A 24,132-nucleotide genomic window follows, 5' to 3' on the forward strand; every position below is an offset into this window, starting at 1 on the left:
ATGATACCATATAGTAAACTTAATATGCTGTTCAGTATTTATTTTATTTTGTGAAGGACATATACTTAAGAAATATACTAAATAAAGTACTACAGCCATAAGAAGTGGATTTAATTATGAAGTAGGCCTATAAATAAAACTATATTTAAACTATCATATAAATTCAAATAGTTTCAAAGTCATTATTTTGTGTTATTGCATTTAGTTCAATGCTAGTAATTTGACAAATTTCCATAGATGCAGAGATCAATTTATGTTGCAAAAGAAGCTAACAAGTTAAATCTAAATTAAATTCATTAGTTTTCTGAAATTTAGCATATATACAAAATAATCTCACATTTTAGCAGTTTATACTATAAACATATTTCAATTTCATAATATATATGCTTTAAGTACTACTCATAATTTAGTAATAACACTGTAGCACTGTCATCCCATTGTTCATTGATTTTTTCCGAACGGGCACCAGTAACATCTCCATTGTGAGACTTGTTACTGTTTTTGGCATATTGAATACGCCACGGGTAGCTTGCCAGGCTCTGCCATGCAGGTGGGATATTCTGGGTAGCTTGCTAGGCATTCCAAGAGGTATGGAGGAATCAAAACAGGGTCGGCCACTCTACAAGGCAAACACCCTACCCTCTGTGCTATATTTCAGTAATAGGCAAGGAAATGAAGACGACCAAATAAATAGAATGTTGACTGTCTCATTTCTGTCGTTTTAGCCGCCAAATCCTCTAAACTTCTTAATTTAGCTCAAAATAAACTTTTGAGGCCAGAGAGATTGCTCAAAAGGTGGTGCATATGCCCTGGGTTTGTTCCCCAACATTATGCGACCCCATTCTGCAAGCAGGCATAGCCTCCACAGTGACAACAAAGTGCCCCATTGTTCTAAGAAGTCTTCATTATCCATTTCTGCTCTATGTCTCTTCTCAGATAAGCCCCTTTTCTTAAAACATAACATAGAGACACATAGACATCATTGAGCCAGATAAAGTCTGTGTTTATAAAGTCTTCCTCTAAGATTGTATATTCTCAATGGGTGGGGATTTATATTAATTTATCATGGCCATGTCTTTTGAGCCTAATAAAGGAACATTTCACAAATAAGATAATTTCCAGATAAATTTAAGATATACTAGAGGTATATAGATCTAAATGCAACTAGGAGAAAGACAAATACCTACCCTGCCTCCCTCAAATAAATGAAAAGCAGTAAAACTCTTAGAAAGACCCCTAGAAAGAAAGACAAAAAATACCTATATTTATTTACAAAAAAATTTAACAAAAGAATTTGAGTTACTGAAGTCTCAAACTAGAATTAGGATATCTTCCCAGGGAAGCTAATTTGTGGTCCTCTGTGTCTCTCCATCAAATTACAATGGATTCTAGCTAAAAATGAAAGTGACACTATTCGGGCATGAAATTGAAGATATATTAGTAAAGAACAATAAATAGTTCTCATTTAGAATTTCCCAGGGTGTTTGTACTTAGAAAAATTCAAATAGATATGTATAATTATTTTGTTCCTAGTCTTTGTTCTATGTTTCTGTGTGTATGTGCACATGCGCACATGATGTAGAAAAATAAGTGTATGTCCCTCTGTTGAGAACCATCTACTGAAACAAGCCAGAGACTGCCTCTACTTATTTATAGACTTTTAACAGTTCTGTCTACATAGGAGATACATAAAGCACTGGTAGAACTTAACAAGATGATATAATACAACCTCAGAAAAACATGAGAAGAAAAGATAAACTGAAACTTACCCAGAAAAGAAATAAAAGGCAAAAAACATATAAAAATTGTATCTATACCAGTGGACTCAGCTAAATGCCAATCCAAACAATAATGAGATATAACCTCACACCACAGAGACTATCACTTATCAAAAAAAAAAAAAAGCAACCAATACAGGTGTGGATGTGGGGAAAAATGGATCTTCTTTCACTGCTGGTGAGGATGTAAGAAGTCCAGCCTTTTAGAAAGACAACATGGAGATTCCTCAAAAAATTTGGAATTGGGCTTACATATTACTCAGCAATGTCAAACCTGGAAATATACCTCATATGTACAAAAACATGATGTGGAAAAAGACATCTGCACTCCTATGTTCATTGGAGCCCTACTCACAATAGCCAAAAATCTGGAAACAACCCCAGTGTCCAAGAATAGATGACTGGATAAAGAAGCTGTAGGATATACACAGTAGAATAGCATTAGGTCTTAAGAAAGGATAAAGTCTTGAAATTTGCTGCTACATGAGTGGATATGTTCAGTACTATACTGAGTGAAATGAGCCAGAGAGAGAGGGCTGGCACAGAATGACTTAATCTGTTGTGAGATATAAGGAAACACATAAGGGGAATAACCAATGCCAGAAGGCAATAGAAACAAAAGTTAGGAGTACTCATCCTTGTAGGCAACTTGTCACTGGGGAAGGGGAGTTGGGATAGGTCAGGGAAGGGACCACTGTGGCATGGTTAAAGAGAAGAGGATTAGTGGGAAGGGAAAAGGAAAAAGAAAATAATGACTGCCACAGGGGCAGGCTAGGGGAACTGGGGACATTAGTGGAAGGAAGGAGTTGGTGTTGGAACATTATACCTGAAACTTTAGCATGTATAATTTTATAACTTTGTAATTCATGGTTATTCAATAAGAAATGAATTTTCAGTGAGTCCCAGAAGACATCACAGCACTGGACATCTCTCTGGGCCCCATACTGAGCCAATTTCACTGGGACACCTCAGATGGAGCAGATGTGCCCTCTCTGCCCACTCCAGATGGAACCCTGGCGACCACGAGCTTCCAGAAGCAAGGCCCAGATATGCAGGTTCCAGGAATAAGACTCTAGGCCACATGGCAGTGGTAGAGAAGTCTGTCTGTCCTTCCTCAGCTCCCCACCTGTAGGATGGCATTACTTTGTCCTCTTCCCCCTTGCCACGAGTAGCTTCTCCCGGTTTTTCCCAGAGTTTAAGCTTACCCCAGTCTCACCCATCAAGGTGTTCCCAAATCTCTCCCATTCATTTGTTTAGCTGTAATCACTTCTCTATGCTCTCTTCCCCAAAAACAGTTAATCAGCTTCTCCCCCTAATCTGACTCTCCTAATTTATAAGGTCAGACATTCCTAGGATACTGAACTTATAAGTTAATATTACCTTTCTCCTCTCCTTATGCCTTTTGATTAATTTACTTTAAAGCAATGTCCTTTTTGTATAGACACAAGAAGACAATATTATGCTTTTGTAACTTGGGACTTAATTGGCTTCAAATATTATTCATTCCTGGGCATCTGCTTTCTCCACTTAAGCCTCAGTTGCCCTCAGTTCCTAGCACCCCAAAAGCAGGGTCCCGACAAGGGACGGGATGGATCCAGGCCAAGCAGTGAGTTATGTGCTACCCTGGCATCGAGATGGACCTGGCCAAAGTGCCTAATTCTTAACTATAAGTTAAGAGCTTGATCATAGACAAATGCTGTCATGATCCAAAAGTAATGATGAGACTAGGACCCTGCAGGGATAGGAAAGACTGATCTTGCCTGAGCACTGTAGTCTGAGATCAAGATGGCCCCAGGAGAGCAATTCTATAATCTTTAACGCATTTCTTATTGTGTCCATATAAAATGATTAATATTATGAATTCTTATATGTTTGCTGGATGAGGAGAGGAGAAACACACTCATGGGACTCTGCCCTTGGGTGGATCCTCCTGCTGAAAGTCAATCAGTCTTAGGAGAAGCATCCCCTGAGGGAAAGGAACCTCAACCCTATTGATGGTGACCACACCTATGTGTACACCCCAACCCCCTCATGCTGGGGGCATTTAACTAGGCTGTAAGAATGGGTTGGGGGCAAGATCCACAGATCCAGACAGAGATCCAGAGCCGGGAGAGAAGCAGAGAGAGAGAATGAAATAAACTGATTGAGCAACCAGTTTGGCCTTCTTCCTTCTGTCGCCTGCCCTTTACCGACAGCACACACAGCGGTTCCAGAGCACCGAACATAGGTGGTGAGACGGAGCTGCTCGGAGAACCCTGAGTGCACACGCCCATTGGCGTGCTTTAGATTTTTACACCCGCCCACCTGGGATCCTGGCTGTCACTCCCACAATCTGCCTCTGGGCATCATCTCATCATACCACTGACCCTGGTCCAGAGACTCCCAATTGAATCCCAAAATGAATTAGCACCCTACAGAGATGTCTCTGGACCTCAACCATTTACAATCTTAGAATTCCAGAATTCAAAGTGAACAATAGAAAATAAATTATCTAGCATCTGCCCCTGGCAGGCTTGAATGGTGGTGAGAAAATTTGAGCAAAGTGACTGTCACTGTCATCCCTTTGCTCATCAATTTGCTCAAGCAGACACCAGTAATGTCTCTATTGTGAGACTTGTTTAATTTAAATTAATTTCATTAGTTTCCTGAAATTTAGCATATATGCAAAAATAATCTCACATTTTAGCAGTTTATACTACAAATATATATCAATTTCATAATATATATGCTTATGAACTATTCATATTTCAGTAATAAAACTGTAGCACTGTCATCCCATTTTTTATAGATTTGCTCAAACGGGCACCAAGTAACATCTCCATTCTGAGACTTGTTAGTTTTTTTAGCATATCGAATATGCCACAGGTAGCTTGCCAAGCTCTGCCATGCGGCGGGATACTCTCGGTAGCTTGCCAGGGTCTTCGAGAGGGACGGAGGAATTGAAACCGGGTTGGCCACCCTATAAGGCAAACGCCTTAACTGCTGTGCTATTGCTCCAGCCCTCAATCAAAGTATAATGCCCAAAAGAAGAGAGAGTATTGGGGAAATTGTCTGCCATAGAGGCAGGGTGAGGACTGGGATCAGGTGGAATATGGGGGCGGGGGATACTGGGGACATTGATAGTGGAAAATGTGCATTGGTGCAGGGATGGGTGTTCAATCATTGTATGGCTGAATCTCAAACATGAAAGATTTGTAACTGTATCTCACGGTGATTCAATTTAAAAAATAAAAGAAAAGAAAGAATTTCTCAAAAATAATTGTATAGCAATAAAGAGTCCCCCCATTTTTGTCTGTCTGCCCAACCGAAATTAGCTTTATCTCTGGAAACAAGAACACAAGCCACACACTTAGGTTCACTCATAACATTTTAGTATTCGTTAATAGCATGCCCTATGAATAAGTATACAGTCTGTTTGCTTTTTAAGAAGAGCAAACTCATAGTTAATGATGATAGATTGATTCCTTTCCACCCACTATCCTTTAGTGCATGTTGTTGAATTACACTCTCACTATTCTTATTGACCCCCAGTTCATTGACCAAGGATTGGTCAGGAAACAAGCATGAACTGACTAAATATACCGAAGACTTCATAATCCTCAAAGGCTCAGAGGTAAGATGCAACTGAGTGAGGATACCTCCAACCTGAGTAATAAATTGACAAAATACATGTAGTATATGGAAAATGAATTTAAAAAGAACTTTCATCTGAATGTAAATCTAATTCCAATTTCTTAGGAATTAAAAATTCCTAGAAATTTAAATACAGAAAAGCTCTTCAATATTATAAAAAGAGCTGAGTAAGCATAACTCATGTGTTTATCTTAGAGGCTAGTTTATAAAAATAAGTCAAAACAATGAATTTTTACAAAATTTCAAAATATCAAAATGTTTGAGTTGGACAAAATTAATTTTACTGATAAATTACTATAAAAATAAAAATGTTACTGAATTATGTACATGAACTGAGGCAGGAAACTGAATTCAACAAAAATCCTCAATATTTCAAAATGACCCAGTGCATCTAGCCAAAGTATTACTGATCTACCACATATATATGATTTAACATATCTCTGGTTACTTTTTTTTGTTTGGGTATGAATTAGTTTGCATGTAAATTTATGGAGATCAATATTTTAAAGTATTGGCAATATATGTTCATTATTATCAATCAACATTATCCATTTATTTCCACTACTGTACGATAGCAATTTTTTGTTAAAGTGAGAACTTTTTAATGTGGTCCATGAGTCACCAAGACCAGCCTTCCACATTCCACAACTGATCGATTTTTTTAAAAAATGTGTGTGTTCTGCACCTCATTACAGTTTACATCACAGACTTCAGGTTATGTCTATGAATATAGAGGGGCTGATCATGGCCTCTATGATGAACTCAGGCAGATGTAAGTTTAATGTATTTTTTTTTAAATTTCTTTGGTTTTGGGGTCACACCCGGTGATGCACAGGGGTTACTCCTGGCTCTGCACTCAGGAATTACTCCTGGTGGTGCTCAGGGGACCATATGGGATGCTGGGATTCGAACCCGGGTCAGCCGCATGCAAGGCAAATGCCCTACTTGCTGTGCTATCACTCCAGCCCCTAAAGTAATTATCTTTGAAAAGCCGGCTGGATTGGTGCCACAACTGGCTCATGGCTATGTGCTTAGGATTGAGCACTGTTAGTGCTGCTGAGGTACCATCTGTAATGGCAGGGATCGAATCTGGATTAGGTGCATGCAAGGCAAGTGCCCTAATTTACAAGCAGTTATACCTGTGTGAATGCAGCCTCCTTAAATGTCTGTAAACTATGGAATTCAGAAAACTTCTAGGTTGGCTGAACATATGCATCTATCTGGGGGATGGTGTGCCCTGCTTCCATATGGACATAATTATTGCCTCAACACCCTCCTATACTTGTCCTAAGTCCCTCTTGGTCTGACCTTTCTTTGTTGTCTTAAAAAACAGAAGTGACTGCTTTTCTGAGTTCTAGAGTCATTTGGTGAAATTACAGAACCTGAGGAAATGAGACTCAATCTTGTGTGACTGATCCATTTACCAATGGGATCTCAGATAACTCAACCTAGTTAGTGTTACAATTGAGCTGCAGAACTCCAGCTAGTGTCTAGAAAATTGGTTTGTATGGCAAAAAAAAAAACCACAAAAAACCTGAACAATTGTTATTTGGTGTCTGAAGGGCTATTTGGTGTCCAAAGTGTTGTAGTATAAGCAGAAAAAAGAGAAAACATAGTATTAACAACTTATTTCTTACTAGAGTAACATGTGTGATATAAATCTGGTAGTTAATAATGAAACTATATTATCACAACCATCACTAGATTTACAGTCTTGAAAAAATCCATATGAAACATTATTATACAATCATTAATATCATTTATGTAAACATGTGTATTGTAATAGCAAAATAATGGCATTTTCCTCAAAACAGCATTTAGCAAAAAAGAAATGTATTAAAAGTTACTAACTGATTATAGTTTCATTTGTAAAATTATAGGATATTTTAACAATTACAGTGATATAGCCAATGAATATATTCATATATTCATCAGCTAAAAGACACATAGACACATGAGAATTCAAATGTTAATGGTTTGCAATAAACCCCTTCTTATTATAAATTAAAATTAGTTACATCATCTTTAAACTTAATAGCAACTATCAATTTTAGAAATCCAATTTACTTTAAAACATCTTTTCATTCTCTGAAAAAAATCTCTTGAAGATGTCTGTAGAAAAGGAAGTTTTGTCATTAAAATCACCCAGTCTGAGCACAGAACCAAAGAAAAGGTGTTTATATACAGGAGCTGAATTTATTAAAAGCAGAACCACACTCATTGATTCTCGCACACATACATTCATCAGAAGGTTAACAGACCTTAATATTCTGAAGCTTGACCATTTTACTTGAAAACAGGCCAAAAAAAATCTTTAAACAATACTGAAAAAATAGTAGAAAAGAAAAAGTATCACATTCACAATGTGAGAAGAAAATCTTTTATGCCATTGTCTTCTTTTTAAAAAAGTATTTGCATTTGTGCTGAAAGATTATATTTTCTTATCAACTATTAAGATATATTCACACTTTCCCAACAATATTCTACTGAATCAACAAATTATACTTTCACATTTAACATTTGTTTGGTATGGGACTGACCTAAGGAAATACTAATGTGCAGTAATTAAATGGACAGATATAATCTAACTTGATACATGTCAGATTATGATACTTACTAAAGGAAAGATGTTTGCATCTTTGTTAACATTTAGTTAACCCATTTTGGTACTGCCTGGTGAGTGACTCGAGTTCTAGCAAGCAAAATCATCACAGCTGCATACCTTTGGGTGTAGCTCCAGTGTTCTAACAAGGTGCAAACAGAATGAGTGCAATCAAAATACTTGACAGAAGGACACCAGCATCATGCTACTCTGTTAGATCAAATGAAAATATAGCAGCCAAATTACTTCAGTCTCTGTTCACTCACTACAGCAGAACAAGGCCTCCTGATTTTCAGATATTAGCACCTGAGTCTATGAATGACTTTGTGCTTATGCAACAAGCCAATGTAGTAGAGTCTGAATAAGACATGTGAGACATAAAAGGAAAAAATAATGGAACATTTTATAGATAGCACTGTAGCACTGTCGTCTCGTTGTTCATCGATTTGCTCGAGCGGGCACCAGTAACATCTCCATTGTGAGACTGGTTGTTACTGTTTTTGGCATATCGAATACACCATGAGTAGCTTGCCAGGCTCTGCTGTTAGGGCAGGATACTCTCTACCCAGAGCTTTCCAGGCTCTTTGAGAGGAACGGAAGAATCCAACCCAGGTTGGCCACGTGCAAGGCAAGTGCCTTACCCGCTGTGCTATCGCTCCAGCCATCTTATAAAGTGAAAAATATTGAACACTATCCATACTTTGTAATTCTCTCTTTAAATTATTTTTACATTTGATACAAATTTAAACAGCTCTCATTATTGAGCAAAACACTAATTTGAACCCTCTCATTCCTTCTAACTTATTTAATAAACATTTCTGTGGCAAAGTGAAAACTGAAGGAAAGCTCTGAATTGGGAACAATGAGCATTTTAAACAAATTCTCAAGTTTATAAATGAGATTCATTTAAATTCATTTAGAATCTACACATTTTTTAGGTAACGTGTTTACCTGGACTGGAGCTATAGCACAGCGGGTAGTGCATTTGCCTTGCACTCGGCCAACCAGGGTTCAATTCCTCTGTCCCTCTCGGAGAGCCTGGCAAGCTACCCTGGCGTATTTTATATGCCAAAAACAGTAATAAGTTTCACAATGGAGACGATATTGGTGCCCACTCAAGCAAACTGATGAACAATGGGATAACAGTGCTACAGTGCTACAGTATCTGCCTGAGTCTCATTTGATACTCAGAAAGAAATATCAAAAAGATACTGTTACTCCATGTACTGACCAAATATGAACAAATGTAAAGACATGTGCATTGTTACTGAGACTTTGACATTAAAACATATAATCATATATATTAAATCTAATTTCTGATTATATTTAGTCACTATTATGTTGCTTTTTTCAACAGTTTTAATAAAAAACATTTTAATCAATAATAGTCAAAATGGACAACATCATTATGAATTGAACTTTCACAATCTGACACATTTGCAAAGTTATTACTGAAAGTGAGATTATGAACCATGGATAAAGTCCTATGGCCCCAAATTGAAATTTAATAAAAGAAATATTTCTAAAATAATTTAGTTTCATGGACAAGGAGAAACATCTTAAAGCATATTTTATTGCTCATGAAGTTCCGGATGCTCATAACTTTATAAAAGATTATTAACATATCATTAGTAAGATAAAATTACATGTTTTGCTTGGGGAAAAAAGAATGTAAATTACAGAAATATTTTCAAACTTGCAAAACAGTAAATGAAGGTAATAAACTAATGAGAAAAATACCATTTTGCAAAATAAAGAAACGCTATTAAAGTGGGAGAGATGAAAGGCAACATGTTCAATATGGATGTGGATTCTTCAGAGGGAGGAGAAAACCCCATGAAAGAAATGAATCAGCAAAAGAAAGGAATTACATGCCCTAGAGAATAGAAATCTTTAGTGTAAAGCAGTTAATAATAATATAAGCGTACATTTATAAAGCACTTTGTAGTTTTCAAGGCTCTTTCATACACATTATGCCATTCAGCCCTTCAAAAAAATCCAGTGGGATTGCCAGAGAAGATAAATTATTAATACAATTTTATGGGTGAGCAAATTAAGGTTCAAAAAGATTAAGTGTCTTACCTAATAATACACATAGTTTTATGGTGGCATTTATATATTAATCAAGTCAAGTTTCCTTCTAGAGTTCTGAGTATCTCTCAACAGGAATTATATTGCTATTTGAGACAAGATTGAAATTCTTCCCAAATTTCAAAAATATTTTAATCTAAATATAATAGCTGGATTGTTGCCATGAAATAACCATAAAGTCCCATGTAAACTCTTAAAAATTCAAAGACTTCTGCATAAAAATTAATTCTGCATAAAAAGAGAAATTCAAATATGAAAAAATATATATGTACCACATAGCCTACAGTATGTGGTTGGAGATGGAATTTGTTAGAACAGAGTTGCCATTCTACTTCTTGGCAAATAGTATCCGCAAGACACAAAAACATTCATTCAAAAACACATTATTCATTGCAGCACTTAGCAAAACAGCAAACATATGTAATCAAACAGGAGTCCAGTAACAGATCAGTAGATAATGAAGGTGTGATATAGATACACAGTGGGATTTTATGCAACTGCAAGGCTGGATTGAATCATGTAATTCACTGCAACTTGGATGAAATGGAGGACGTCACGTAAAGTGAAGTAAGTCAGAAGAGGACAGATACTGGATGATCTCACTTATCTGTGGTCTATAAAGATATTAGGACAAGGGAATAAAAGGTATAAAGGGGCAGATATTTTGATTTACCTGGACCCCAGGCTTTAGAAATGAGGAGAGAGAAGAAAATAAATCAAAGGCAGAACTAAAGAAGAAGCAAAAGGAGGCGACACAGGCAAGAGGCAGGAGTCATGGGTCTCAGAGACATGGGTGCTACAAAGGTAAGATACATGTATAAAGAGAAACCACAGAGCCAATCACACAGTAAATATGACTCCTCAACTACAAGCACCAAGTATGAAAAGGTGACTGTTGAATGACTCAGGAGTTTGCGAAAGAACTGGGGACTTTGGTACAGGGGTTTTGACACTGGCATTGGAGTTGGAACTTTATTTGCCTGAAATGGTATTAGGAACAACCTTGTAAATCACAGTGACTCAATGAAATATAGAAGTTAAAATTGAAGCACACATTTTGGGAGCTGAAAAAGAAGAGATAAAACCCAAAAAGAAAAAAATCATTTTTCAGTTTATTGAAGTGATTTAAAAGGACACCCATGGCCTGCATCAACAGTCTCTGGATCTTAGGATTCACAAGACCAGATTTTCTTCATTTGTAGTAATAAGAAATACTTTAAAAGAATCACTGGCATGTCACATCACTTTTTCTCCTGAATAATGATGAGCAGTTTGAGCTCTAATGACGCTGCAGGCACACACAGACTGCAGCTTGGAGCCTTACCATATAAATGAGTGTGGTATCTCATTAGCAAGCAAGACTCCATCAAAGAAAGAATTCACACTGAAAGAGAAGAATTACCAGATAGAATATTCTGAAATAAAGCATAACGTTCAATAATAGTGTTTCTCTCTTCATTGGAAGCTCTCCGCATTCTGAAGGTGGATTTGGGGGTTTCATTTGCATTCATGCTTTACCTTACTAGATATGCTGCAGAAACTGTCTAAGGAGGACAGAAAAGTAACAAAATTAACCCAAACTTATTCAGGAAATAAAGAAAATGACCAGTCAGCCTGTTTCTGATGCTACTTATGCAGTGGGAGGTGTGTGTGTTTTGGGGGGGGGTGGTAGGGAGGCTTTAGCGGCATTCTATAAACTCCTGATAGCTTTAGAGATGGAGGCAGTCTTATATTTGCCTATTTCTTCATTTTTGCATTACAGATTTCTCACTTCCAGGTTACAATTATACATTTAACATATTAAAAATGTAACCTCCAACTTAGTTGTCTGATTTAGAAAGTGCCAAGTATCTCTTCAGACTTAAAAATTAGGTTTCACCTGGATTTTGTAAGTCATAAACTCCAGGTGCTGTGAATTGTTAATATATGTAAGTTACAGAAATAAAAGTGTAGAAGTGTCTACTGGATATTAGTATCAAGCTCAGCTCTGGCACTAATTCCTCAAACACAACTGCTCTACTGGTTTCTTTCATTTGACTTAGTAGAAATCAGCAAGAATAATATAAAAGGTTTTGCAGTAATCACCTAGCCTTCATCATCCTTTAAGATGCTATGGACCATGATTTAGAAGCTTAACACAAATCACATTATGCTACTTTTCTACTAAGCCTGTATTTTCCTACCGCTGCCAGAGTCAGAATTATCTGAATGAGTCTCCTGACAGATCAGATTTCAATCTCAAGTGATATAAAATAGAATGCCTTTTACTCTGCCTTTTCCTTCTTAGTTTTCAAGAACTTGATACAGCTTTTAGATGAACAGGAGTACAGGCTGGCTGGCCTTGATACATAGCCAGTTAATTTAAACAGGCCAGCACCCTATATGCTCAAAATACAGTTTTATCATCTCAAACCAGGAGTTTTCTTTCAAAAGCTACTTATACGCTTATCTAATTTCTGTTAGGACAAAAAGGAAAGAATGCTCTTGAATATACTACAAAAAATCAAATAATTGACTTTAGCAAATGTTTTCTAGAGTTCAAATAAAAATTACAAAACAGTTTAATCTAGTAATTAATTTAGTTGGCTTTTATAACCAATTGCCTCTCACTGAAGCTATAAAAATTAAGGAAGACTCGGGTCAAGCCATTAGTTTGTAATGGGTCTAAAAATATTTCTATGTTATTAGCTCTGTGCCTTGATCAGAACTTCATTGGTCATTGGAACAAACACAATGTATGCAGCTTCATGAAAACTATTCATTGAAAAAGAAATAGCACAATGTTCTATTTTTGCAAAAAACTCTGAGAGACTCACCCATTGAAAATGAAAGTCCATCCAATTGAAGATCAGCACAGTTCTGGTTTTCCATTTAAATTGCACATAATAGGGGCTAGAGTAATAGCACAGAGGGTGGGGTGTTTGCTTTGCACAAGGCTGTCCCAGGTTCAATTCCCAGCATCCCACATGACACCCTGAGCACTACCAAAAGTAATTCCTGAATTCAGAGCCAGGAGTAATCCCTGAGCATTGCTGGGGGTGACCCCCCCAAAAAAAACCCCAATAAGCAAATAAATAAATAAATAAATAGCATATAATAGACATGAGCCACTTCACGACCAATATTTTCCTCTTTAAAAATGTCTCAATTAGAGGCTAGAGCAATAGCACCGCGGATAGGGAGTTTGCCTTGCACAAGGCCAACCTGGATTTGGTTCCCAGAATCCCATATGGTCCCCTGAGAACTGCCAGGGGTAACTCCTGAGTGCAGAGCCAGGAGTAACCCCTGTGCATTACCAGGTGTGACCCAAAAAGCAAAAATAAACAAAAAGTCTCAATTAATATATATCTGGCTTCTATTTTCTGACCTACACTCCCAGGTCTCAAGGTTCTTGCTTTTTTTTTTTATTCAGGGCTTGAGCACAGTGTATCCCCAGCTGTATTTCAGTCTCATTGGAATTGAAGGGCAACGAAGGTCATTGGTCATAAATGGATTCTCCCTATCAAGTGTGAAAAAAATTTTCTGGAATGAGAATGTTTTAAAAGGGGATGAGAAAGATTCCCTTTACGGACACTGAGTAGTATATCCTTTCTCTGGGAATATTGGCATCATGTCTCAATGCAGAAAACAAATCAGAAATACAGATATGATAGCAAAGCAACTTTAATGGTGAGCTCATGAGAGGAAAGACATTGGTTTAATTCTCTTTAGAGTCAAGACTGCTTGTCAGTTAAAAAATAGAATCTGTAAACTCTTTTATTGAAGTGGTTTTTCCTAAGTATGTTGCAATGACTGTAATGAGATGTTTTCTATAACTAATAATATGCATCTAGACTAAGAGATATGAATATTGTTTAAAATCCGCCAATTAATTAAACTGTATACCTGATGTAAAATGCATTTTTCTTGGTATTGTATTTACTCAGTAAATTAATTAGTATAAGAAATATATTGCGTGAGTTGTAAGGAATTTCCAAGCTAAATTGAATGTTTAATCACAATAATTATACCAGCCTTGTTATATTTCTATTTTCCTCATTGGCATGTAGATAATTTTCCTTATCACATGCTTTTCATCTTTAAAAAAATAAAGTTGGTTCTTAAATTTATATTAAATTAGCTATATTAGCTATACATAACATAGAATACATTTTATTCTGCAGATACTCCAATGGGTAAGGCACCGATCTTGTATATGGTCAACCTGAGCTTAAACCCTAACACCATATATAGACCCCAATTCCCACCACCAGGAATGATCTATGAGTACATAGCCCAGAGTAAATTCTGAGTAGGTTGGCCCCCAATTTTTTTTTAATTCTCTAAGTGATTTGTAAATAGAGCGCATACATTTTATTGTGAGCATTCTAATTTCTTGGAAGCTTATTTGGAAATTCTAAGAGGGGAGTGTAGCTATTTGTGTACCCTCAATTGTGGTTCAAATCCATTTAGGACATGTTACCCTCTTAAGTATGCACACAATCTTGGGAGGAAAGTTTGAAGGACAGTGTGCTAGGAAGTAGACACTGACCTAGCCAGCGAAATCAGTTGAATGAACCTGCCAAAGCAGCTAGATAACAGTCCGAGACACATGCAGTCAAATAACTAAAAGGCTACTGTTCAGATTTCTTAAACTTGAACACAAGAGCATTGAACTCACCGCTTCATTTCCTTTTCAGCTCTAAAAAGTCACTGATCATGCTCGCTACAGAAGTGCATATACTAAAATTGGACCAATAGAGAAAAGATGAGCATGGCCCCTGCACAAGGGTGACATGAAAATTCGTGAAGCATTCCATATTTTTCTTCCCGGGAACTGCAGTCTGGCCTGGCGACCATGACTGGCTTGTTTTCTGTTCTTGTGCCGCAGTGAAAGCGCAGACCCGCCGGCAAGCAGGAGCCTCGAACATCCTCCCACTAGCCCCTGGGGACCCTCCACTTCCCTGGGCTGCAAGCCCAGGGCTGAGGTCAGGAGAGACACACAATGGCCCCCGCTGGCCCTGGATACTTGGTCTGCGTCTCTTCACTCCAGCTGCCGTGTGGCAGGACTACAGTTACCCTTTGTGGGCAGAGACCTTGATAATGATAATAAGAATAGTAATAATAATAATAACAACAGCCCCAGGCACTCCCTGGTCTGGGGCCATTCTCGTTGCTCCCACAAACACGCAATAGCTGATTCTAGTCGGGTCAGCTGCACCTTCCCAGCCACCCCGCTGCCCCAGGATAAGCAGGTCCCTGGGTGCTTGAAACGAAGCATCAATGAGACCCAGGCCCAGGGCTGGGCTCTTGGTGGCGATTTTGGGCTCAGTGAGCCTGGCCTGGGCGCGGCGGGGTACAAGGGTCCTTCTGAGTGTCTCCCTGGATGGAGGAAGGTCAGCTCTAGTCAGTAGCGACAGGCCCGTGCCAGTCTCGACAGGCTCCCACTGCTGTTTCCTTGGCCTTGTCCAACCAACCTTAACCAAATCGGCCGCAGCCTCCTCCACCAGACATCTCAGTTGTTTATTCAGCAAATGGCATCACCACTCCAGCCACAGCCTTCGGCTAACACAAGAGCAGGGAAAATCTGCAACGCCCCCTTCACCAACCAACTAACTAAACGCAATGCAACGTCTGGCCAAAGCTTTCAGCAAGTCCTTCCTGGCCGTCAGTCCACAGCCTCCCCTCCCCACTTCTAGCTTGTCGAACCCCAAAACTCATCTCCGAGACAGAGAAGCTTTTCTCGCTGCCCGAGCAGGCCCCTTCCTAGGGAGAGAAGAGAGAGATACTGCTGTCTCGGGAGAGAAACCACAGCCTTCCTGATCCTTCTCACAACCCATCTAAGGCAAATGAAAGGAAATACAAGGCTGGTCCCAGGAGGAGTGGTGGGCAGGAAATAACTTTATTTGGCAGCAGTGTGTACAGAAAGTTGAGGTTTTATTTGAGACTTCATAAACTTGGTGCATTTATTTTCAGATGGGTTTCAGCCACATGTTCCAACCAACACCCAACCGTTCACCAGTTTAAATTTCCTGCCACCAATGCCCCCAGTTTCCCTCCTGCCACCTTTCTCTATGGCAGACGCTTCTCTGTCTGTCTCTCTCGTCTCTCTCTCTTTTTCTTCTTCTCTCTCTCTTCTCCTCTTTCTCTCCTCTGTCTCTCTCTCCCTCTCATTCTCTCCCTCCCTCCTTCCCTCCTTTTGGGCCTTATGGTTTGCAACACAGACACTGAAAGGTCATCAGGTATATCCCTTTACTTACTTTCAATACTCAGTTCCTGTCCAAAATGATCGTTTCCAACTGCTATTGTCATACAGATCCCTTTTCGATCCTAACTGCCCTTCGCCCCCCACACACTCTTGCGACAAGCTTCCAACCACTGACCAGTTCTCCTGACAGCTGTTTTCCCTGGCCTTCAATATTAGCTTCATGCTATTTTTTTAATATACCACAAATGAATACCTTCATTCAAAATCTGTCCCTCTTCTTCTGACTCATTTCACTCAGCATGGTACTCGCCACATTCATCTAATTATAAGCATATTTCCTGACTTTTATTTTTCCTAACGGCTGCGTAGTATTCCATCATTTGCATGTACCATTTTTTCTTTATCCAGTAATATTCTGGGGCACTCGGGTTGTTTCCAGATTCTGGCTATTGTGAATAGTGCTGAAATAGACATAGAAGTTCAGATTGTGTTTCTACTAGGTGTTTCCCCAGGTATTTTCTCATGGTGCATTTTTCAGATGTTTTAGCTGGTCACATTCGTTTGTATCTTGGGATAGTGACACATAAAGTTGTAACTCTGTGGTTTGAAATATATCATCACCCTTAAGCAAAATTGAATTTGCCTTGACTCGACTTTAGTCTTGTGTAGACTAACAATAAATCTAAATTCTGCCTAAAGGTACATTAGGGAAATACTGGTAAAAAATGAACCCTAACTTTTTCTTAACTATAGCTGGGAGATGGTGTACAGCTACAATTGGTTAAATAAGTGGTCTGTGAAAGGTACACCATTTTAAACTAGAGTTGTTCTTTAAAAAAAAAAAAGTCCGACTAGTGCACACTGGGTAGAGAATGATCATTGATGTGGAATCTAAAATTGTAGTTTGTTTTGGTTCTAAGTTGCTTGTTATGCTACTTTGAATACAAAGGTCATCATAATTGTCTTTATTTGGAAAATTAAGAGTATTCAAGATACCAGTCTCCTGCCAGCTTTAGGTACATTGTGTAGAGCTGAACTTTCAAGTTACTGTGTGAGAGGTTTTTTTCATGCTGTCACTTGCAATGTTTTGTGAGAACCCTTGGGATTAAAGTTCTGGTTATAAAGGGTTGTTTTATTTGAAAACAAGTAAAATAAAATAAAAAGTCACTGATCTAAATAACTGAAAATAATAACAATTGTCAGAGATTGATGTAACCAATAAATTCAATGTGCAAAGTCAATATCTTTTCATTGTATCAGTAAAGAGTCATATCTGAAGTATTGCTTATCAGGTGGGCTGGCTGTGCCCTCCACAAGATATTTTAGTATGAATGGAGATATTTTTGTGTCTAAACAGCATGATCACTTTAAACAATCAACCTCTGGAGGTAAGCCGTGTACATTAGATAGGTTTGATATAGCTGCTGGGAACAGTCCACAGAAATTACTAAAATTAAAACAATGATTCTGGGGAGCCTGAATACCTGAATATCTCAGCAGATATCTGCCCTTGTCTGATGATTAGATTATGGCTATGTGGAGTGTGGTAGGTGTTGGTAGCATGTAATGGGTAGACAGCAGAGGTCATAAAGAATATCTGGCAATCCACAAGACAACTAACCACAAAAAGAATTAACTAATCCAAATTAGTAATACTGCAGTTGTAAATTCCAGCCTCAAAATATCTTCTTTGAAGAGAAATAAAAATATCTATAGACAAAATAACATGACTAACAACACAACATACATTAAAGAAGGCGGAAAAAGTCAGTCTTTGGATTTACAGATCTGTTTCTCCTTCTAAACATTAGCCAAGTATTTAAGTTTTTTCAATTGTTTTTTTTTTTCTTAACCTGGAATTTAAAGTTAGTTTGAATATCTTACACTTGAAAAAATAGTAACTTCCAATGAAGTAACTTTCCTTGGCAGGAGAAGTTTCAAGTCATTTGCTTTAACCAAGAGTTCTCTGAATATTGTTCATGTGATACATTTATCGATCACCTCTTGCATGCCAGAATTATGTGAGAATAAGATTCTAGGAAATGGTGGGGTAATAAATAGAGAAACTTTTGCTGTAATATCCCACAGAAGAATATACAGTAATTATCTGGTGGGGGATATGGAGAATAAAAAATAAGTGAGAATTACACCAAATTAATACGGGCAGGAGCAAAATAAATAGCATCTCTAGTGTGATTGTCATATGTGTAATGTAAACCATTAGGCTATTTCTATAAATAAAATCATGTTTTTTTCTCAGAAAAAAGTATAGAAAAGAATGGTGGATTCTAGATATAGTTATAAAGCTGTATATGGAATAACACTTTGCACATAAAACTTGATAGTGGGTTGTCTGTGAGGATCAATGCGAGTATGCCTCCAAAGACTATGACAAACTACTGAAAAAGCAACATTTGATGTTCTTAAGATATCCAGACTGATGAATGAGTATTGATAGAGGATTTCTGTTTGCTCATTTGTTTAGGTAGCGGAAAATCACTTTGTTTTAAATGTTTAATGTAGGGTGTTTATTAAATACATAAATATAGACAATGTGAAAATATATAGACTGAAGGAAAGATAAGTTTATAGCTTATAAATTTAAAATTATCTGATAGAACTGCACATAGCACTTAAATGGAATCAAATGATATGGAAAGAAGATTACTAAAATATTGAAAAATGGAGATCAGCAAGAGAGGATAAGGAATCAGAAAAGGAGGATTGATTGGTTTGTTCTTGAACAGAAAACAGTAAACAATGTTATCTTAAAAACAAGTGAAGTAATCTTTCAAGGATTCTGATGCTACTAAAAATAAAGTGAGAAGAGAATAGTAAACTAGATAATAAACTAGTGGATAGAAAATAGGTCTTTTTGATTATCTCAAATAGGAGTCACTCAGAAAAGGTCACTCAGTCACTAATAGAAAGTCTGGCAGAAATTTTTAAAAATGGAGGCTTATATACTTGAGGAATATATAAATGTTTTCAAATGAACTTTTCTAAAATGACCATCAGAACTGGTCTCCATGTGTGAATTTATAAGGTAGAAGGTAAAGTTGGAGAGAAATGTCCTACTAGAACAGACATAAAGACAGTTCTGGAATTTTGAAAGCAGCTAGATTAAAACCTAGTTTAGAAACAACCAGTAATGAACATCTTCATGCTAGAAAAGTTAGATGAAAAAAAAAAAAAGACAAATAAATTTTCTCTCAAGATCCCCCACAGAGTGATGTACCTGAGAAAAGGTGGATAGTGAGGTCTGTAGACCTCTCATCACTAAACTATGCTTTCCTTCCGTACAGCCCAAGACAACACTGGGCCATAAAGAACGCGCTGATTCCTCCCTCATTCCCTTTTCCATATGGAAAATTAGGATCAGTTCTCAAAAGAAATAGTACTGGACTTGTGATACCTGATTCAACAGAATTTAATTTCGAAAACATCTACAGTCTGAAATGAAGACATGCAAAAACTTAAGAGAAAATTTAGAGGTGGGATGATGATTTTTTTCACATTACTTGGCAATTAAGCAACTAAATATGTAAGATATTTTAATACTTGTACAAAATTATTATTTCCATAATCTTGTAACAAAGGAAATGCAAAACATACAAATTACAGCATAATTTTTAATGCTGAACAAGAAATTAGGGAAAACTTAAGTGACATATATAACCAAATGGAGGTTAATAACATTATCATTTAGTCTCTACAGGAAACAGTACGGAACAGCTATTCAAAAATAGATAATAGAATTCCCATATGATCCAATGATTTCACTCCTTGGCATCTATTCCAAGAACACAAAAAAATTGAAAACATGCATGTGGAGCAATAGAACATCAGTAGGTTGCTTGCCTTGCGAGTGGCCAAGCTGGGTTCCTTCTTTAACACCCCACATGAACCTGCCAGGAGTGATAAATATGCATATATATGTATATTTATTTATTTATATATTATATTATATACTTATATGGGGCTGGAACGATAGCACAGAGGTAGGCGTTTGTCATGCACACCAGGGTTTGATTCCTCGGTCCCTCTCAGAGAGCCCAACAAGCTACCGAGAGTATCCCGCCACACGGCAGAGCCTGGCAAGCTACCTGTGGCATATTTGATATGCCAAAAACAGTAACAACAAGTCTCACAATGGAAACATTACTGGCGTCCATCCAGTAAATCAATGAAAAACAGGATGACAGTGATACTTATATATAAAATACTATTTTAGCTGACACTATTCAGCTATAAGAAAAAGAAAAGATCAAAACTTGTTCTTTTGCTGCAACTTCAATAGAAGCAGAGGGTATACTATTAAGCCAAATTGGTTAGAGAGAAACAGAGGCACAGAAGTTGAATGATCTCATACTTATATAAGGTATATAAAAAATGTAAGTAAATGGGCAAGAGCGACTGAGAGAAAATCCTTATACACTGACAACTGGACCGAGGTGAATAATGGGAAAGGAAAGAACAATGCTAAGGCAGGCTAAAAGCAGACAACGTGCAGACTGCACAAGCCACAGTGGCTGGAATAGAGTGTTGCTTAGTCCTCACTCTACCTGGCTTTGACTCCCAGCACCACACGGTCTACCAAACATCACTGGGTGGAACACTAGAAACTCTTGCCCAGTGCCCAGTTGGTTAAGAATCTCTCAAGAGGGCCACGGGTCTCCTGAGTACAGTGTGAGATATCAAAAAATATTGGAAGAGGATGATCTCTGACATTTTGGTGGTGGTAGAAGTATTGTAACTTCCAACATTGAAATACAAACATTTACACTGTTGTGCAAACCTATAGTACACCGTAGTAAAACAATATTTTTTCAAATATTCTTATTAAAAATGGCTTTAGGAGTAAATAACTTAAAGGATACCAAATAATCTCATAGTAAAATAGGAAGAAATATATTTAGCTTGCATAATGTAATAAGCTATATTCAACTTTACTTAAAACTATACTGTACCAACAAGCTTATACAAATTTAAAAGGTTAATTCTACCCACAGCTGACCTTGCAATGAGAAAAAAATTTTGAACGTTTTTAGTGACAAAGGTTTTTTGAGGGTTATTTCAATAATTGTTTTGTCATTTAAATTAGAATGTTTCTGAGCAAATATTCAAATCTTATGATTTACAAGGGAAAAATCTGCAATGTATATATGTGAATGCTGTTATTGTTATGTTAATTTGTAATATAATTTAATGCTCCCAAAGGAATTAAGAATCAGTTTTCACATGTATAGACAGTTGGAATTACATAAGATATTGGTGATACTCATATCCAAAAGAACAAAAGCAACCGCTGTTGGAGAAGATGTGGGGAGAAAGGGACCCTTCTACACTGCTGGTGGGAATGTCGACTAGTTCAGCCCTTTTGGAAAACAATATGGACGATTTTCAAGAAACTAGAGGTTGAGCTCCCATTTGACCCAGCAATACCACTGCTGGGAATATATCCCAGAAAAGCCAAAAAGTATAGTCGAAATGACATCTGCACTTATATGTTCATCGCAGCACTGTTTACAATAGCCAGAATCTGGAAAAAACCCGAGTGCCCTAGAACAGATGACTGGTTGAAGAAACTCTGGTACATCTATACAATGGAATACTATGCAGCTGTTAGAAAGAATGAGGTCATGATGTTTGCATATAAGTGAATCAGCATGGAAAGTATTATGCTAAGTGAAATGAGTCAGAAAGAGAGAGACAGACATAGGAAGATTGCACTCATCTGTGGACTATAGAATAACAGACTATAAGACTAACACCCAAGAATAGTAGAAATAAGTACCAGGAGGTTGTCTCCATGGCTTGGAGGCTGGTCTCTCATTCTGGGCAACTCAGAGAAGGAAACACCAAGTAAAATGTGATTGGAGGTCATGTGGGGGAAAGATGATGCGGGCCCAATATAGACTAGAGACTGAACACAATGGCCACTCAACACCTTTATTGCAAACCACAACACCTAATCAGAAAGAGAGAACAAAAGGGAACACCCTGCCATAGTGGCAGTGTGGGGTGGGGGGAGACAGGACTGGGGAGGGGGGGGAGGGATGTTGGGTTTACTTTTGGTAGAGAATGGGCACTGGTGAAGGGATGGGTTATCAAACTTTGTAAGGGAGAAACATGAGCACAAAAATGTATAAATCTGTAACTGTACCCTCACGTTGACTCACTAATTAAAAATGAACTATTAAATTAAATAAAATAAAATAACATAAAAAAAAACAAGTATTGTCTGGGAAGTGTACACTGGTGGAGGGATGGGTGTTGGAACACTATATGACTGAAAGCCAATCATGAACAGCTTTGTAAGGGTCTATCTCACAGTGATTGAATTTTTCATTATTTTAATAAAATATTTTTTTTTGCTTTTGTTTAAAAAAAAAGATAATGGTGATACTTAGTGTCAAAAGTTACCAATGCCTGGGAGATATAACTATTTCATGATTTTATTTATTTATTTATTTATTTATTTATTTATTTATTTATTTATTCATCTATTTATTTATTTATTTATTTATTTATCTATTTATTTATTTATTTATTTATTTATTTATTTATTGCTTTTTGGGTCACACCCAGCGATGCTCAGGGGTTACTCCTGGCTTTGCACTCAGGAATTACTCCTGGCGGTGCTTGGGGGACCATATGGGATGCTGGGGATCGAACCCGGGTCAGCCGCGTGCAAGGCAAACGCCCTACCCGCTGTGCTATCGCTCCGGCCCCCTTTCATGATTTTTTTAAAAAAGTGCTTTTGATATGTGTACATCTTGGTCGTTATTTACAACTGTCCTATAAAGATTAAGTCAGACAGAAACAGAGCTATACTCTCACAGAGATCAAGATTCAAGGAATGTGACTTCAAATCAAGAGAACTTTCAAAATCAAAAAAACACCCCAAATTGGGAGATATAAGAATTTATCCCACAAAACTCCACAAACAGCACAAGTTTTTTATAACTTTAATCTCAGTTTAGTCATGCCTTCAGTACTGTGAAGGAATACACACACGTGTATATATATACATATATATACATATATACATATATATACATATATACATATATATAGTTTTTAAACCCTTAAGATTATGTAATATGTGAAAGCAATCACAGGAAGTGAAAGCACTACTAATATTAATTGAAAATGTCATTTTATAAATAATGCAGATGCAGAAGCTGCATGAAAAATTCTGAAAAATATTTAACTGGCCTTATATGTTAATAATATTAATAGGTTTCAATTTTAATTGTTTCAGAAACCATGTATTATCTAGGTAAAATATCATTTCCACATTTACTTACTTGGGAGGACTCACCTTGCAGTGTTCAAGGTTTACTCCTGACTCTGTGCTTAAGAATCACTTCTGATGGGACTCAGAAGTCCTATATGTGATTCCAGAGATCAAACCTGGATTGGCTACATATAAGTCATGCACCCTACCCACTGTATTATCTCTCTGGCCCCCTCAGTTTCACATCTAGATACAAATCGATACTATTTGTTTATTTGTCTACCCTGCAAAACAGCTCTGTGTATGTTAAAGGACTTAAAGTAGCATAATCAACAATTTTCTGGAATGGAGGATATTAAATCAAAGAATATGGAAGTTTTTCACAGTTAGTTAAGTACTCTGAAGCTTAATGAATTTGTTTCTCCTGCATATAACCTATTATAAATTTCACATGCTCTTAATAGCACAGACCTTAGATCAATGACTTCCCTATGAGCCAGTTTTATTTTTCCCCATGCAAGACTAATCTGAAGATAGCATTTGAGAACTAGTATAGTATAGCAACTACAGACGTCATTAAGGGCAAGGGTATCTTTTC

General features: G+C 37.2%; 1 protein-coding gene and 1 non-coding gene across 6 annotated transcripts in view; one reads left to right on the forward strand and one right to left on the reverse strand.

Annotated features, from left to right (window-relative positions):
• The window catches only part of BRINP3 (BMP/retinoic acid inducible neural specific 3), a 419,821-nt gene that overhangs the window by 329,815 nt on the left and 65,874 nt on the right, over positions 1-24,132 (reverse strand). The gene's annotated exons all lie outside the window — the stretch shown is intronic.
• On the forward strand, positions 14,805-14,909 carry LOC129406743 (U6 spliceosomal RNA). The gene has a single exon (XR_008631202.1). It is a non-coding gene; the product is annotated as a U6 spliceosomal RNA (small nuclear RNA).

Source organism: Sorex araneus, chromosome 7 (assembly GCF_027595985.1).
Source record: "Sorex araneus isolate mSorAra2 chromosome 7, mSorAra2.pri, whole genome shotgun sequence".
NCBI lineage: Eukaryota > Metazoa > Chordata > Mammalia > Eulipotyphla > Soricidae > Sorex > Sorex araneus.